Here is an 18,570-nt window from a genome sequence, read left to right on the forward strand (position 1 = left end):
CCAAGCTTGACCTACAGCTAGATAAGCTCATAAGCCAGGGCATTTTAGTTCCTGTAGAGCAGGGGCCATGGGAAACACCCATAGTTACGCCTCTTAAACCGGATGGCTCTTTGAGGGTTTGCGCTGACTATAAGTCTACGCTCAACAAAGCCCTCCAACATCACCCTTACCCCATTCCAGTGGTACAACAGCTCCTTCACTCCTTGGGGGAAGGGAAAGTGTTCGCAAAAATCGATTTAGCCCAAGCTTACCAGCAACTCCCTGTCGATGAACCAACAGCACTCGCACAGACAATTGTCACTCACAGGGGTGCATTTAAATGTACCAGATTACAATTTGGGGTAAGCATAGCTCCCGGGATTTTTCAAAGCATAATGGAACATTTGTTGTCAGGAATTAAAGGGACCATTCCCTATTTTGATGACATTTTAATTTCAGGAGAAAACCAATCTCAACTCAACAGAAGAATAAGAGAAGTATTACATAGACTACAAGATAAAGGGTTAAGAATCAAACCTGACAAATGTGTGTGGGGAACCAACAGTGTAGAATTCTTAGGATATAGAATCGATGGGGAAGGCATACACCCCACTACTGAAAAATTAAAAGCCATAAGGGAAGCCCCAGAGCCACAGAATAGAACAGAATTGCAGGCATTCTTAGGCCTTCTAAACTTTTACTCTGTCTTTTTAAAACAGAAGGCAACAGCAGCAGAGCCTCTACACCGGCTACTTCAGAAAGGAACCCTTTGGACATGGGGGAGAACTGAGCACGAAGCCTTCTTACAAATAAAGCAGTTATTAACTTCCGCAAGTGTAGTAGTCCAGTATAGCACTTTACTACCCGTCAGGCTTACGTGCGATGCATCCCCATATGGCGTGGGAGGGGTCTTGGCACATGTGTTGCCAAATAATACAGAAGCCCCAATTGATTTCTTTTCAAGGACAATGACCAATACGGAGAGAAATTACAGCCAACTAGATAAGGAGGCTCTAGCGTTAGTGGCCGGGGTGAAGAAGTTTCATAATTATCTCTTTGGCAGGAGTTTTGAATTGGTTACCGACCACAAGCCTTTACTAGGCCTCTTAGCCCCCAACAAACCAACTCCCCCATTTATGTCTCCAAGATTAATCAGGTGGGCCTTGTTCCTCTCAGGTGGGCCTTGTTCCAGTACGAGCTCATTCACAAAGGGGGTAAAACCATCAACCATGCAGATGGTCTCAGTAGGTGCCCAATGGCAGAGTTAGTAGAGGACCCTGCCCCATCTGCTGATGTTTTAATGATAGAGCTCGAAGATAACCCACTAACAACAGCAAGGGAGGTGGCTGCACACACGCAGCAAGACCCAATTTTGAAAAAGGTGGTAAACTGTGTATTTAAGGGGTGGCAGAATGACTCTGTAGAATCTGATTTAAGTGATTTTAAAACCAAAAGATTGGAATTGTCATATGTTAAAGGTTGCCTGTTGTGGGGTGATCGGGTAATCATTCCTGAGAGTCTAAAGACCAAAGTACTCACAATGTTACATGTGGGCCATCCTGGTATTGTCAGGATGAAGGGCCTAGCTAGGGGGCACTTATGGTGGCCAGGTCTGGATACTGATATTGAAAAGTGGGTAGCCAAGTGTGATCCATGCCAAGAGTCTCGGCCTAACCCCCCCCCCCAAAACAACTCCAGCAGAGTGGGAACAACCTGCAGGGCCTTGGTCCAGGGTCCATATTGATTTTGCAGGGCCAGTGGGGTCACAATATTTCTTAATAGTGGTAGATGCATTTTCCAAGTGGGTTGAAATCATTGCAATGAATAATATAACCACGAGTGCCACAATTAAGGTTCTGCGCCATTTGTTTGCCACCCATGGCTGTCCTGACATCTTAGTGTCAGACAATGGACCCCAATTGACAGCCAGGCAATTTGAATTATTTTTAGATAACTTGGGGGTCAGACATGCTCTCATCTCGCCTTACTCGCCCTGGGCTAATGGTTTGGCAGAACGATACGTTCGGTTGGCAAAAGAGGCATTGCGCAGGTCAGGCCCTAGAGATGTACAACAGCATCTGGACCAATTTTTGTTAACACAACATATTACACCAAATTCCCACACACACGTAAGCCCTGCTGAAATACTAATGGGAAGGAAACTTAGGTCCCCACTGGATAGGTTACACCCAAGGTTTTGTACTCATAATCCTATGTATGTGAACCCTGAAAGACAATTGTATTTGGGTCAAAGTGTTTTTGCAAAGAATTTTGATGGGGGTTTGAATTGGATGAAGGGAATAATTGTACAACAAACTGCTCCTTAAACATACATTGTAAAATTGGATGATGGTCGAATGTGGAAGCGGCACATTGACCATGTACGAAAGCGCATTGAAACCTCCCCTGAACAAACCGCTAAAACAGACTCTCCCACTCTAATAGACTGTAACGCGCAACCCGCATTAATGGACATTCAAATGGACTTATCCAGTCAGGAAGGGTCCTCCAGCGACGCCGAGCTGTCTTCATCCTCAGAGGTCGGTGTCGTGCCTGCCCAATCGACTCAGCGGGCCGGAGCCCAAACTAGGCCCCAGCCGCACTGGGGAAGTACAGGCGAACCGACCTCCACCGTTGGAAGCGAGGACTCAAATGAACTGCGCAGGTCGGAGCGAGCCCTGCGAAGACCGAGCAGATTGGAGGACTTCGTCACGTGGCTTTCTTGAGTGATGTATTCTGACTAAGGAGGGAGGGGTGTTGTATCCTTGTAAATAGTTTGTTCCTTTTGAAAACGCTGTCTGAGCTGGAAACAGGAAGTCGCTCCTGATTGGCTCAGACGCGGGCTGCTCTCTTTTGGCGGGAGCCGCAAATGTATAAAAAGAGCGGTTTCTCCCCAGGTAGAGCAGACGTGTTCCGCTGATTGTCACTTCTCCTTTTAAGAGCTGAATAAAGGAACCATCTTTACTTAGCCTGTCTCTGGACTCTTCATACCCCATTGCTCCTGCCAATCTGGCTCTTCCCAGCAAGACCAGTATATTCCAGCCCTCTACTACCCCAGAGATAGGACCTCCCACTCTCCCCACCTCTGCATCACCAGACAGGGTAGCCCTCCCACTCAACTCACTCATGTTCTCCCTCCAATCAGACACAATCATCCATCCTTAAGAATTAACCCCCAATAAGTTATTTAAAATGGCAGCAATAAAAACATTAAAATATAAAAACATAAACAGTTGCATATCTGAGATAGGGGATTAAAGGAGATCTAAATAAATGGTCTAGGTCAGTTGTCTGAAATTTTGGTCGCTTGGTTACATCTTCTCATTTACTTCTTATCAACAATTTTCATTTCTTCTCCTTGAATGTCAAGCTTTAGATTTATTAATATATAATTCAGTCTCTTTCCCTGCAGCCTTGATTGTTCTTATCTCAGCAGTCTTATCTACAAGTTGCTTCTGTCATCTTTATGCATGCCAGTTCAATAAGACCTTCAGTTATTTTTATTGCTAAATCTGTAGACTTCACATGGAAAAAACATACAGGATATTAGGACTGTGACAGTATTACAGTAGATATTGTTGAAATTTGCAAGCTTCTGAAACTAATGTGGACACTTTTCAAAACAGAACAAGGAAATCTTAATTAATTTCCATCACTCAGCATTGAATAAATTATCTCTTGATTCTGGTGATGGATGCTACTATATTCTTTGCAAATTCCAGGTTACCAGGGAATAGTTATTTGGAAAAGGCAGATCATAAAAATTAGAAGTGGACCCAGATTGAGTGAGTTCTTTGACAAAGGGGTAGCCCGATGGCTCCTCTTAAAAGTTAGCACTGGCAGATCAGGCATAGCAATAATAGTGCAACATCATTGGATAATCATGTAATATTTTACAATTGTGCTGTATCAGAATATTTTGGAATATTAAATCCTTTGTTCCATTTAGCTAAGACTAACACACTGGAAAAAAGAGATGCAGATAATGTTGAATCTATGATGCTTTTATTATAACAGTTTATTGTTTGGTTAGGGTTATGGATTTTCAGTACATAATTATAGTGGAACATAAAATGTTAACGTGGTTGTCATCTTGTAAGTAGATAGAAACACAAGAAACCACTTAACCAGTCACTTAGTTATTGTTAAGGAAAAGTGATCAGAGCTACCCCTGAGTTATCAGAGACGTGCATTTAGGAATGTGAAATTGCAGTAGATACCCAATAAATGTTGAGTAATGATCCAGTCACAGATTCGTTAAAGTGTATAAAACACTTTACTTTTAGATAGATAGCACAGTCCAATTAAACAGTCAAGGTCATTCACGTTTATTCAGTTAATATCAAGAAGTACTATAATCTTCTTACCAGCCTGTCTTCGTCTTAAACATCAAGCACTTCAATACTTTCAGAGAGTAACAGTTTCACACAGAGCTCCTTATCAGAATACAGTCAATCACGAATGAATCAGCATTCTGGAGCACACCAGCCTCCAACTACGATCTTTGTCTCCCTCTTATGGCAAACCTAAAACTCATCATACAGCAGTACATTTAAAGCTAAAGTACTCAAATATATACAAACATAGTTTGATGGCTTGTTTATATATTGTTGTGATTCAGCCTGAGGCTCCTCAGGGACCGGCTGGATCTCTGCCGGATCCATGCCCAGAGGAGGAGGACAGTGAACAGGAGGGGGAGGACCAGGCAGACGGGGAGAGGAACGTCAGGAAGAGGAGGAGGGAGAGCAGCCTGAGACCCCCGGGGGGGGGGCTCTCCCCAGCTAGTATCCTGGATTAATTGGATGAAGACGCACAGGCTATAATAGACATGAGGCAGCGACGTGCAGCTCAAAGACAGGGCCAATTAGAAAGGTATTTCCATCCCTGAATTGGCAACAGCTGGGTTTGGGTGTGGTTCTCCTCAGCAGGGTTGAAAAGGCAGGCCCGCCCTTACAGTCTTGTGGAGAGTTATCAACTAGGAGTCCTGTGACCTTGCTTCGATTCTCGGCGTCTCTGATTTTGGCTTGTGGCCTAGAAGTCTGGAAGACTTGGGGGAGGCGTGGGTTTTATTATCTCCAGCGTTGTTTTTGCCAACAAGAATCCTGTTTTATTGCCTGGCCTTCGTGAAACCTCTGTGAAGCTTCATCGTGTTCCTGTCTGTAAGAACAGTTTTTGTCACCTGTGTTTGCTTTGAATTATATAAACTGCCTTTGCTTTTTACCAGTGTGTCTGGCTACTCTTTTTGGTTGGTGTTGGCGTCTGGGGGGACCCAGACAGAACATATATTAACAAACCAACCATTTGGACATAGTCATAACAGTTATATGACTTCAGAATTTTAGCAAGAGGTCTTCCATCCCTACTTAAATATTCAAAAACAAAGATGGAATAGCCAACCTGACAATTCTCCTGACATGTACTAGGGCAGTCATGGCAAACCTATGGCACAAGTGCCACAGGTGGCATGCAGAACCATATCTTCTGGCAAACAAGCCGTTACCCTAGCTCAGCTCCAATGTGCATGCGCATGCCGGCCAGCTGATTTTCCCCATCCCCAGGCATTGAATTATGGTTGTGGGCACTCGAGCATGTGCAATAGCACACACACACACACATGCTTGTGGCACTCCAGGAAAAAAAGGTTTTCCATTACTGTACTAGGGGAACTATGCCATCTATCACCTCACCAATGTTGTTCAAAATTTATACCTTAGTAAATTATTTTGTTAATTTGGTGAACTTTTAAAGCAATACTTAAGTACATCTCCCTAAACTGATTATGTCTGGTTGATAGTACAAATTTCAGCATGACTGTGATTTCTGGAAAGGAACAGAGGAAGGTTCTTTTTGTCTCATTAGCAATCAAATTTAGCATGATAGGCAAATGGATTTAGAAAGTTTGGAACAGATTTATCTACCGGGGGTCAAGATTTAGATGCCAATGAACAATGGTAACTTAATATTTAAATGTTGACAATGACAATTTGGTATGATGTAAAAACTTAAATGTACTGCATAGAAAAAAGAGACACTTCCTCTCTTTGTAGTTCCATGTTACTGATTGTTCTATATGGACATATGTATATCAGCTGATGGTCACATTTGGCTGGCACATCATAAAGTACAATAAGACTTTATGCTTTTTGGATGGGCAAGGGAGATGTGTACTTGCAAAGTAAAACATTGACAGAGATATTCTTTTATAAATTTGCTTTATCATCTAAAAGTCATCAACCATATGATTTCATCATATGCATGTGCATTCCTAAATGACCTGGAATGTCATAGCACAAAGTATAATAGAAGTATCCAAATCTAATTATCTTTGGGACATTAACATTTCTGGCATTAGGTAGCTGAAGTTAGCTATTTCAAAGTCAAAGCAGGCTCTTTTACTGCCTAAAGGACTTTCTGACTTTGCCTGCTTCGATGAGATCATGGCTGTGAGCAGAATTTTATTTTAATTTGAACATGTCTTATATTCATTTGTGGTTTCTTTGCCTTCATCAATCAATCCATTAGCCCAGCAACTTCCTCTGCTTCCAAAAGATATCCCTGTATTATGTCATAAGTCAATTCCCTGTCGTCCTCACCCAGCTAATGTGTTTTCACATGTGGGAAGGATCATTTACACAAAAGAGTGAGTATCTGTTTGGAAGATCAGACTCCCATCTGCCATGGGCTGACTGTGTTTGCAGAAATCAATCCTCTGTTCTATCATTTTGAAGACACAGTGCATATGATCACTGGAACAATGATGATTGTGATGACTTTCAGTTAGGATAAAAAAGGGGACAAAATTCCCTTTGCTGTTTGGGAAGAGGGAATTCAAGGTGACTTTCCTCTTTGTGTGTAAATTATGGGCTACCACCAATGAACTAAGACGACCAAAGATAATGAGTAAATAAATGATAATAAGGAAAGTTTCTTTATCTTCTATGAAACAGAAACTTTACTTAAGCCTGTTTTGTGGAAGGATTCTGCTTTTGTTTATTCCATTAAGCACTTTTAGATCATTTGTAATACAAATACCATCATAAATTACCAAATTTATTCCTTAAATTAACATTTTATTAACACAAGAGTCGCAGTTGCACTGTGGTTAGAAATGCACGGGAGCCGATTTAACGGCTGCCCGAAATTGCGCCTGGCCCAGGAAGAATGCAGCCCAGCACTGGCCCAATCAGCAGTAATCTCGCAAGGCATTGCACCCAGGCATTCTGTCTCTCCCCCCCGACTCCAGAGGAAATAGACACCCACCTGCCCTCCCTATCTTACAGTGTGCCTTGAAGGGGTCGCCCAAGGGGGCTGAATAGGGATTTTTTGCGGTCTCAGTGTTTTTAGCAGCGACCGTTTTTTCACCTATTCTACACTGGGGAGTGAGGATGGACTGGTTAGGGGGGTGACACATTTAGTCACAATTGGATAATTGGCTTCCCTTTGGTCACTGGCATTGGCAGGTTAGGGGCAGAAATGGGCAGTGGTAGCAACTGTGTGTTCTCCTTTAGGGCATCTTTTGGAAGATGATGGGCAATCTTGCCCCAGGAGCTCCAGGTACCATACGGCTTGGGCAATTGGAGAGGGAGTGCCCTTGGGACTCACTTATCCCAATAACTGGAAGGAGATTGGACGGTGAGCCCTCCCACATGCCAAGGCATGGCCATGAACCAGGTGAAGGCATGGTACCTTCACCTTGTTCAGCAAAGAGCTACGCCCATAGTTACCCAGGAAGGTTATTCGTGAATTATTTCCGCCCCAAATTTTTATTAGCCTCTGCAGGTCCTGGTTATTGGTCGATAATCAGTTAAAGTTAATAAAGTGACCCATTTAACCCAGTTCTTGGTGTCCGTGTTCTTATTCCGCCTCTGGCGCAATGCAGTACTGTAGGCTACTTCTACTGACTCCTGGCTGCAAGCAGTTTTACAGTTCGGATCTCACCAGGCACAAGGTTGACTCAGTCTTCCATTCCTTTCGAGGTCAGTAAACTGATGAGCCAGATGCTGACTGTGTAAACTGCTTAGAAATGCTGTAAAGCACTGTGACGCATCTTTTCATTGGTGTACAGTGTACTTCTTGCTGCAATTCACAATAAACCTCTAATATAAATTGGGCTAAGACAAGCAACTGGCCTAAAGTCACACAGACAACTTATTTGGCTAAGGGTAAAGTTTAATCTGAGTCACAGTCTATCACTTTAACCATTTTTTATATTACATGTTGTTCACAAAAAAAAAGACCAACTCTCTAAGATGTTGTCTTCTCTATATAGATTTTCTTCTTGTATCTTTCCATTGTACATTAGTTTTATTACTCAAAAGCTGTCTATCCCTCTATAAGAAGATTTATAATTCTGATTAGCAAATTATCCAGATTAGAATTAACTAGATTAAAATTAACCAAATCACAAACATGATTAAAAAAAAACAAAATGGGGTGTAGTTTAACCAGAATTGCCAGATCAACATTGGGAAGTGTAAACTTTTTTCCAATTCCAAAAATCATAATTAAGAATATGGGCATTCTCAACAATAATTTTCAAAATAAGTCTAGTATATGCATGATCTATTCCAATTGTCTATGTGAAAATATCAATTCCTCTTCCTATTCTCTCTCATAATGAAATGAATTATTTCAATAGTTATATATCTTGACAGTTTAAAAAATAATTTAAACATTATTCAATTTATAATAATTTAATATAATATTTCCTCAATATCAACATAAGGAACAATATGCCCCTCCACTTTAATGTGTTATTGTACATATACTATTAATTTTCAATTTTATACATTTAATATCTCTTGATGATATTTTATAAAATTTCATTGAAATTGGTCAAGGATCTGCTTAAGCGAATAGGGCAGCGCCGGACTTACCCGGCAGGCAGGCGTTGCTGGAGGGACCGGGAGACACGGTCCCTCATGGCGGCCGCCATTTTGGATCCCGGGCGAAGTCTCGCGATGCGAGACTTCGCTCGGGAGATCAGGGCCTGATTGGCCAGGCCCTGATTGGTCCGGGCGGGGCCTGCTTGCCCTATATAAGGGCGAGCAGGCCCGGGGCTCTTCCTTTTCGCCCGGACCAAGCTTCTGAGCAGACGTTCGGTCGTTCTGCTCCGGCGGCCATTTTGTTTGGCGACCTCGTGCGAGGCGCCATTTTAGTGGCCTGTGGTGTGGCGAAAAGCCTTTTCAGCGTCAGCGGAGCCAGCATCGGCTGGGCTCCGCTCCGGTTTGGAGCCTCATTGTTGCCTTGTTGAGGGAGGGAGGTTCTGCCTTCTGGTGGCCTCGCGGGCCCGCGGGGGTCGCTGGGTGGATTGTAGGCCTGGGATAAAGGCCTGGTTTTGGGCCTTGTCGCCCACTTAAAGGGGGGATTGGCTTCCTGGGTGGGTTTACACTACTGAGGCCTGCTGTTAGGGCAGGCCTTGTTCAAGTGGTGCAGGGCCCGTTGGGGGGAGGGCTTTGTCCCGCCCTATTCCTTGTGTAAAAAATAGATTTTAGTGGTATGGCCCCTAAAAAGCGGCCAGCTAAGGCCCTCCCGGCCCAACCTGTTGTGCGGCCTAGGAGGGCTGCCAGGCCGTCTGCCCGGGCTCGGGCGGCGGCAGAGGGGCCCCCGGGGGGGATCCCGGTGGGGGGGGTGGTTGGGTTTATGCCCACAGTCCCTCAACCCGAGGTGTCCCCTTCTCTCTCCTGGGCCAGGGTCCTGGAGCGGCTCGACGAGTTGGAGAGGTGGCGGTCGGGGGCAGGCCCGGAGGGGCCTTCCTCGGCTGCCACCGCAGCATGGGGCGCGGACCCCGAAGAGGAGTCGGCCCCAGCTGGGCAAGTGGCCCACGAAGTACCGATGGCGGGCACCGGACAGGCGGGCAGCACCGGGCAGACGGGCCATGCTGGACAGATGGCCCAGCCTGGGCAATGGTCATCGTTCCAGGGCCCAACCAGGATGGGCCCACCGTGGATGGCTTCTACCCCTTACGGGGCAGGTGAGGTTGCACCACATGCAGGCACATCTCCGCTCCTGCCCATCCAGGGTCCCGGGTTCATCCCGCCAGCTTTGGGGGGTGGCACCAGCTTCACGGGGGCTGCTGCAGGCACCTGTGGTCAGGTCTGGTCCCCGCCAGCTCCGCCAGTGGGGGCGCTGGGGGTACCTGTCCCACCTGGGGCGGGGGTAGGGGGTTGGATTCCTCCTCCACCGGCCATTATGCCACCGGTCCCATTCATGTATCCACCGGGGCTTGGGGTGCTGGGCTCGGGGGCCACCACGGTGTGGGACCCGTTCGCCAGCATCAAGCCTGGGGCCATCCCTTGCGGGTTGCCCGCCACACCTTTAGGGTACCATCTGCACCCGTCAGTTAAGGAGGCAATCTGGCGGGGGGAGTACATTGATTTGTTCTCCATCTTGAACAGGGAGGTCCCTAAACAGGACAAGGAGGTTGTCCCCGGGGAGAAGGTGAAAAAGACAAAGGTCACGAAATGCTTCAGCTCGTGGCTGTATGCCTTTCTGACCTTTGCGTCGGTGGTCATTCAGAGGCAGCCGGGGAGGGCCGCTGCCTTGCTGAAGTACATCGACCTGATAGCGAGGGCCCATTTTGAGTATGGGGGCACCATATGGAGGCATTACGACAAGGGTTTCCGTATGCGTATTGCCCATGACCCCTACTTGCCTTGGGATATGGTGGTTCCGGACCTGTGGTTCCAGGCCACTCATATGTCAGGGAAGGAGGGCTGTGATAGGACCGATAGCGGTCACTTTATGGAAGAGGAGCCTGCGACGCCCGCGCCGGCCAAGGCCGTGGCGGGTGCCGTTAGTAAAGGGGCCTCTTTAATATGTCACGAGTTCGCTGCAAAGGGGGCGTGTTTTCGCCCCATTTGCAGGTTTCGTCACGCCTGCGGAAGTTGTGGGGGAAACCATTCCGCAGCCGTGTGCCCCCGCCCCAAGAAGGGGATTGAAAAGAAAGGCTCGGGTCCCCCAAAGCCTCCCCCACCTGCTGGGGGTAAAGGGGCCCAGCCCAATTAATTTAGGGGTGCTCGAGGGTTGGTTGGGCGACTACCACCCTCGCTCGAGAGCGGCCGCTCTCTTGCTAGGTTTTTCAGAGGGATTTAGGATCCCTTACCAGGGTGTTAGGAAGGCCTTCATGTCTGACAACCTTAGGTCGGTTGTTGGTCATGAAGACATTGTTAGGGAGAAGATTGGGAAGGAGGTTGCCGAAGGCAGGGTCCTGGGGCCCTTCTCGGAGCCGCCCTTCCCGAATCTTCGGGTGTCTCCCTTAGGTGTGGTCCCTAAAAAGGCGAGTGGTGAATTTAGGTTGATTCACCATTTGTCTTTTCCAAAAGGGGAGTCAGTGAATGATTTCATTCCTGACGAGTTGTGTTCAGTCCGGTATGCATCCTTTGATGCAGCCGTGACTATGGTTAGGAAGTGTGGGGTGGGAGCCCTTATGGGTAAATGCGACATTAAGTCGGCATTCCGGCTCCTCCCCATACACCCAGACGACTTTGAGCTGTTGGGCTTCCATTTCGAGGGGGGCTATTACGTGGACAGAGCTTTGCCCATGGGGTGCTCTGTCTCGTGCTCTCTTTTCGAGAGTTTTAGCACCTTCTTGGAGTGGGCGCTCAGGAGGCAAAGTGGTCTGGGTATGGTCGTTCACTACCTTGATGATTTCCTGTTGGCGGGGCCTGCGCATTCAGAGCAATGTTTTGCTTTAATGCGGGACTTCGAAGCCCTTTGTGCTCAATTAGGGGTGCCTTTAGCCTCTGAGAAGACCGAAGGCCCCGCCACCAGGATTACCTTTCTGGGTATTGAATTGGACTCGGAGGAGCAATCTTCTAGATTGCCCCTGGAGAAGTTGGTTAAGATTAAGCGGAAGCTTGATGAGGTCCTGGGCTGCCGGAAGGTGACCCTACGGCAGCTTCAGGAATTGGCAGGCATTCTTAATTTTGCCTGTCGGGTAGTTGTCCCTGGAAGGGCTTTTTCCAGGAGGTTGTATGATGCAATGAAGGGGCTCCGTTTGCCCCATCATCGTACCCGCCTTTGCGCTGGGGTCAGGGCTGACCTCGGTGTGTGGCGGGATTTTTTGGATAGATTTAACGGGTTGTCTTTCTGGAGGCACGAGCTTCTGTTGGAAGCTGAGTTGCAGCTCTGCTCTGACGCCGCGGGGACTTGTGGTTTCGGGGTAGTGTTAGGTGACCAGTGGTGCTGGTCGGCATGGCCTCCGGAATGGAGTGCCTCTTCGTTGGTTAAGGACCTAACGTTCTTGGAGCTCTTCCCCTTAATAGTGGCCTTAGAGCTTTGGGGGGAGCAGTTTAGGGACAAGACCGTGCACTTTTGGTGCGACAACCTAGCGGTTGTCCATGTTGTGAATGCCCTGTCCTCAAAGAGCGACAGGGTCATGCGGCTTGTCCGCCATTTTGTGCACGGGTCCTTGTCTCTAAACGCATTGTTTTTGGCTAAGCATGTCCCCGGGTTAGATAACGGGGTTGCTGACGCCTTGTCCCGTGGTCAGTTGTCCAGGTTTCGGACCCTGGCCCCGTGGGCCCGAGAATTGCCAGAAGCGTTCCCCAGCCACCTCTGGAGTCTGGGAGGGATCCAGAGTGGTGGAGAGGCGAGGCATCCCGGGCAATCTCCTTGTCTGTAGCGCCCGGCACCCTCAGGGCATACCAGCGTGCAGGTAAGGAGTTTGGGGAGTTTAGGCAGGGCAGGGGTTACCAGCTTTGTTGGCCTGTCCCTGTAGAGCATTTGGCCGAGTTTTGCGTCCAACTTAGGCAGCGTGGCCTGTCAGTTAGGACGATCCGGTCCCGGTTAGCCGGCCTCGCCTTTCTGTCCAAGGCGGGGGGGTTTGCTGATCTTTCGGGTGACTTTCGCATCCGGAAGATGCTGGAGGGCTGGCTTAGGGAGCAAGCGGGGGCCCCGGGTGACACTCGCCAGGCTCTGACGGTGGAGCAGCTGTCTTTAATCAACGTGGTTTTTGGCAGTCTGTGTTCCTCATTGTACGAGGCCCGTCTTTTTAGGGCAGCGGCTAGTGTCATGTTCTTCGGGGCCCTCCGGGTCAGCGAGGCCATGGCTTCGTCTCAGGCTGACACTTCGCTCCGGGCCTTCCAGTTCGCTGATCTGGCCTTTAGACAAGGGGGGGTGTCCCTTGTAGTGAGGAGGTCTAAAACTGATCAGCTACGCAGAGGGGTTACCTTACAACTTAGTGCGGCCACCGACCAGTCGGTGTGTCCAGTGGCCGCCCTACAGCTTTATTGTGGTATGAGGGGGTCAGGTCAGGGGTACCTGTTTAGGCATTGTGATGGTACCCCTCTGACCCGTTTTCAATTCTGGGCTTTAGTATCTAGGGCGATGGCCCAGGTGGGCATGGATCCCGCCGGATATGGAACGCACTCGTTCCGTATCGGCGCCGCCACTAGCGCGGCACTTTCTGGTTTCCCGGCCCATCGGATTCGGGAGATCGGCCACTGGCGGTCAGCGGCATATTTGGGTTATGTTAGGCCCGCTGAGGATCCCAGGCAGGGCTTAGGCTAGGTAACCTCTCTGTGTCTGTGTCCTCTTGCAGGTCCCCAGGCTAACACGAAACCGACGGCGCTGCTGTGTGGCCACAGCATGATTTTCTGGGCCGGCCGCGCGGCAGCCAGGAGCGCCATCGGGACCCACCTGTCCCTGGGGCGGTGGGTCAACGTTACCTGGATGGGCCGGAGAGGTATGCGGTGGGAGGGGCTCCTACCGGCGTTGCTGGGCGGTCAGCATTCTGTGGCTGCGCCCGGCAATACGGGGGGCGGCTCCTGGAGTCGCGCCCAAAGGGGTCTGGGTGGGCAGCGTCCTGTGGCCGCACCCAGGTGGCTGGTATTGCACTTAGGTGGCAATGACCTGTGCATGCTGGGAGGCCTGGCGCTGCTCATCCAGGCACGCGAAGACCTGCGAAGGCTTCGTGAGGTCTGGCCCACCACACAAGTGGTGTGGTCAGAAATCTTACCTAGGATTGTGTGGAGGGATGCCTCTTCCCTTAGGGCCATTCACCGGGCTAGGCGACGGGTGAATAGGGCTATGGGTAAAACGGTTAGAGAATTGGGTGGAGTGGTAATACCTCATCCCCTTATATCAATAGATAAGCCATGGCTCTACCGTGATGATGGCGTTCACCTGTCTGACCAGGGGAACGCCATCTTCTTACAGGACCTGCAGCGGTCTCTGCGTGAGCTGGCGCAGCTAGAGGGGGGAGTCGGGGGGCCAAGATAGAGATCTGACCCCCGCTCCTGTGGCAGGTTAGGGGCGGAAAATTGGGTGGTTTAGCAACCGCGCGTTCTCCCTTGGGCATCTTTGGGGATGATTGACAGGTTCTCCGCAAGCTCATGGAGGGAGTTTCTGCCTGAGCAGCTGGGGGGAACCTGTCTTTGGGTCCTGCACCTTTAATTCCCCGATTCGGGTTAGCCGGTGGGACCCCCCTCATGCACAGCATGGCAGAAAAGGTCACAGGTGACGGCCTGGCCCTCACCTGGACCTTGCATCGAGATACGCCCATGAGTTGCCCAGGAATGTTTACTGGCATAACGTCATTTCCGCCCCGGAAGTATTTGTTTGACCCTGCAGGTCCAGTTCCGGGTCATAGTTGTTTATGCTAATTTATGCAAAGTATTTGAATAAATTATGCAAATTTATGTTAATAAAAATGACCCAATTTTAAATCCAGCTCTGGTGTCCGTGTCGTTACTCCGTCTCTCCAGCAAATTTATTTTACTTATGCTTCAATGAAAGGTACATTATTATAAGTTTCACTACTGATTAATATATATGTTAATATAGTATATACGTATATCATTTTCTACATGGATATAAAACAAGTGAAATTTAATGAAATTAAATTGATGAAACCCATTAAGTAAAGAATTGTTCTACAAACCTCAACCTGAATCAATTAATCATGGTGTATCATTACTTTAATTTTCTGGTAGCATTACAATCAAAAGACATTTGCATAGCTTTTTATATTAATAAATACAGCTACATTTGTTTATAGTTACTGAAATACATAATTTTAGACATTAATTAAATCCATTCAGTCTTCCTCTGCAAGCATTAAAATGAAAGCTAAAATTGCCAAAATTGGATGAACACAATAACAAAGGTCTCTTTACCCTTAATCTTTTTTTGTTCTTTTTCTTTTTAAAAGCTGGCTGGTGGTGGTGGTGGAGGAGGAGAAGTGCTCTATACCAGAGCATCATCACTATTGATAATTATTATTCATGTTTTGAAATAGGGTTTAGAAATGCCTTTCTAATATATCACTACAAAAGTGAGAAATGAACACATGCCCCCAGGAGCCACTTTTGCTTCCTACTTTTCCACTTTTTATTCTACTGTCAGACTCTTTGATTATCCTTATTGAAAGAATTATTCTAATGTTGATACACTCCAATAGTCAACATCAATGTCGGACTGAATTTACTCACGTTATGTTCATAAAAACATAAGCTAATAAATCACAGTCAAATGTTTCTGTAACCTTGGCGTATGTTGCACCACTCTAATGTCACCTAATCGCCTAGTTTTGTCTCCTGGGTCAACCACAAATTAATTCAATTCTTATTCTTGAAAGATTGCTATGACTTAATTTTATTAACTAATTATTATTTCTTGTGCCTCTTAATTTTAGGTCTTCCTAGTATCTTCCTAGTATCTTTACTTATCTTTGGGGTTTTTCCCCCCATTACAACCAATTCCAAATGCCCAACAAATAGTCCACATTGTATTTTTCAGTTTATCTTAAAATCTCAAGCAAATAGTTTTTGTTCTTGTTCACTTTTACATCATATTTACTTCAGTGACATCAATAATCCTCAATTTTTTTTTCATTTTATTGGCATGTTTACAAATTGTTCTCATCATATGTTAAAGATACCTTATATAAAGAAATAATAATTTCAGAATTTATGCTTTCTTCTAATAATTCATTATCTAAAATGAATTATTTATTTAATTATGAACCAGTCTTACATCAACCTAATAAAGAGTATAAATATTAACCAGGTATTGGTTAATCTCTTATGGTGCCATGCCAAAGTGATTCTTGATTCTTCCTGTTGTTCTCAGTCAATATAGTAACAGAAGAGGGAAAAAATGTTGTTGTTGCACATGAGCTGTCCAAGATATTGTACTGTTATTGTTGTACGCCGCCCTGAGTCGCCTCAAGAAGGGTGGCATAGAAATCTAATAAATAAGTTAGTAAGTAAGTAAGTAAGTAAGTAAGTAAGTAAATAAATAAATAAATAAATATGTGTGTGTGAATGTCCTATTTTGTAATTATTAATCCATTACCAATTTCAGTGTTAAAAGAAACTCTGAGAAGATGCTGAGAATGGTAGTTGGTAAATCATAACAATATTGTATTTCTTTTTACTGATGTCAAATTAGAAGGGTCATAGATTTATAAATACTGGTCTTTATGCTTGTATAAGTGTTATTTTATGGTGATTGTAGCATAGGGTGGTTCCTACCGGTTCTAACCAGTTCTTTAGAAATGCTAGTAAACCGGCAATGACATCATTGAGCCGGTTCTGTCAGTCCCAGTCGATGGGTTCTGCCATCTTGGATTTGGCTTCTATGCATGAGCACAAGCTATTTTTTTATTGCCGTGGGCCGGGGGTACACATGTGCACCCAATGCAACCCTGAGCAAGCCGGCAGTAAAAAGATCTAGAACCCACACCTAAGGTGTAATTGTACCATGATATACTGTATATAATGATATTTGGGTGGTTTTCATTTTGTTTTAGATTTAAAGTAGTTTGAGTTGTGGTTGAACACTTAGGTTTTTTTAAAAAAAAGATCAGTCAAGATCTGCTTGTGCTGCCACCTGCAGTCTTAAATTTTTATAGCTTTTTAAAAGTAAATAGAGCAGGAATCACCAACCTTGGCAACTTTAAGACTCGTGGACTTCAATTGAAAGAGTACATATAGTCCCTAAATAACAGCATGTTATTTAGTCTTGTTTGTCTTTGCAGATCAGTGTTTGCAGCACTTATTTGCCAGGAAGAAGAATGTTGCTTAAATGGGACTAAATATCTGTGGGGGATTGCATGTTATGTCTATGTGCCCACACTCACACATGCAATTTTGATGTCAGCACTTGACTCTGTGATCCTTCTTCTATTTTGGCTTTACAGACTGGACATTGTTAGAACTGAATGTACTCTTCTGTTTTTATCTCAGAGCAGGAAGGCATGGAAGGAATTGCCACTTCAAATATTTTTTTAGTTGTGGTGTCTTGCATTCTCTTATGCAACTTATAGCACCATCTCCATCATGACAAGGAAACAGCCAATCTTTGTTATCATATACAATAGTACAGAGAATCCTCATGAGAATAAATGTTTCAGACAGTTTTGTGAGGATAGGTCTGTAGAAACATGCATGCAAATGAAGAAGGGAGATTTCCTTAAGAATCTCCTAAAGAAAGGAGATTTCTCAGACATTTTTCTTGTTACTTTGAAAAGGATGTGAGCAACTCAAATGTTGTTGTTGTTGTTGTTAGTTGCAAAGTCATGTCCAACCCATCACAACCCCATGGAAAATGTTCCTCCAGGCCTTGTTAAAGAGAATGAGGCACAGTAAGTAAGTGAGTGAGTGAGTGAGTGAGTGAGTGAGTGAGTAAACAAACAAACAAACAAACAAACAAACAAACAAATAAATAAAGCAAACCACCATGGATAAAAAAAATCACGAATTAAAACACAGGATTTAAGAACTAAGAACCTTCTGCCTAAATCATTGAATCTGTCAGTTTTACTTCCTCCTCTAATCACATTTCATCAGAATCTCCCACTGTTTTCAATTCATTTGCAAATATGTGACTATTTTTCCTGAGATGTCCATTTGCTAGAATATCACTGGAATTTTTAATCAACTGAATACATTTCATTTTCTCTCTTACATTATACATTATTAAATTATAGTTGTTATCACCATCATTAGTACCATCAGCATTAATGTTCAACTTCTCCATTAGGCTGAACCATGGTCAGGGCTGCTCATTAATATAATAATATAATATAATGCAAGTATGAAATTATTTGCCATTTTCTTTGTTTAAATACTATTTGTATTCAGCAAGGGAAAGTAGAGTGATGACATTGCATTAGCCTGTAAAAAAACTAAATAAATAGAATTTAATCTGAATAATTATTAAATTAGCAGTTGCAGTTCCATGAGATGATGTGAATTAAAAAGATTCCCCATTTGAAACAACTTTTGGCTATTTTTATCAAATTTCTGAAGAATGCACAATCCTTCGGAATATCCAAAAACAATATGATGCTGATTGGGAATTCTGAGAACTGAAGTCCATACATCTTAAAGTTACCAAGTTTGAAAAATACTATTCTAGAGCAGTGGTTCCCAGTCTTTGAGGTTTGGCAGCCCAGCTTTGGGTGGAGGTGGGGGGATAGAGGTGAACCAGGCGAACCGCATGAGTGGCAGGCTGGAACACACACTACAGCAGTGGGTTGCTCTCCGTTTGGCCCGGTTCTAAGAATCAGTAGCGCCGGTTGCAGGAGGCTCTGCCCACGCACCTGCTCATGAGCACAGAAGTGGCGAGTGCAAACACGAATTG

The sequence above is a fragment of the Erythrolamprus reginae genome, chromosome 6 (assembly GCF_031021105.1).
Source record: "Erythrolamprus reginae isolate rEryReg1 chromosome 6, rEryReg1.hap1, whole genome shotgun sequence".
Lineage (NCBI taxonomy): Eukaryota > Metazoa > Chordata > Lepidosauria > Squamata > Dipsadidae > Erythrolamprus > Erythrolamprus reginae.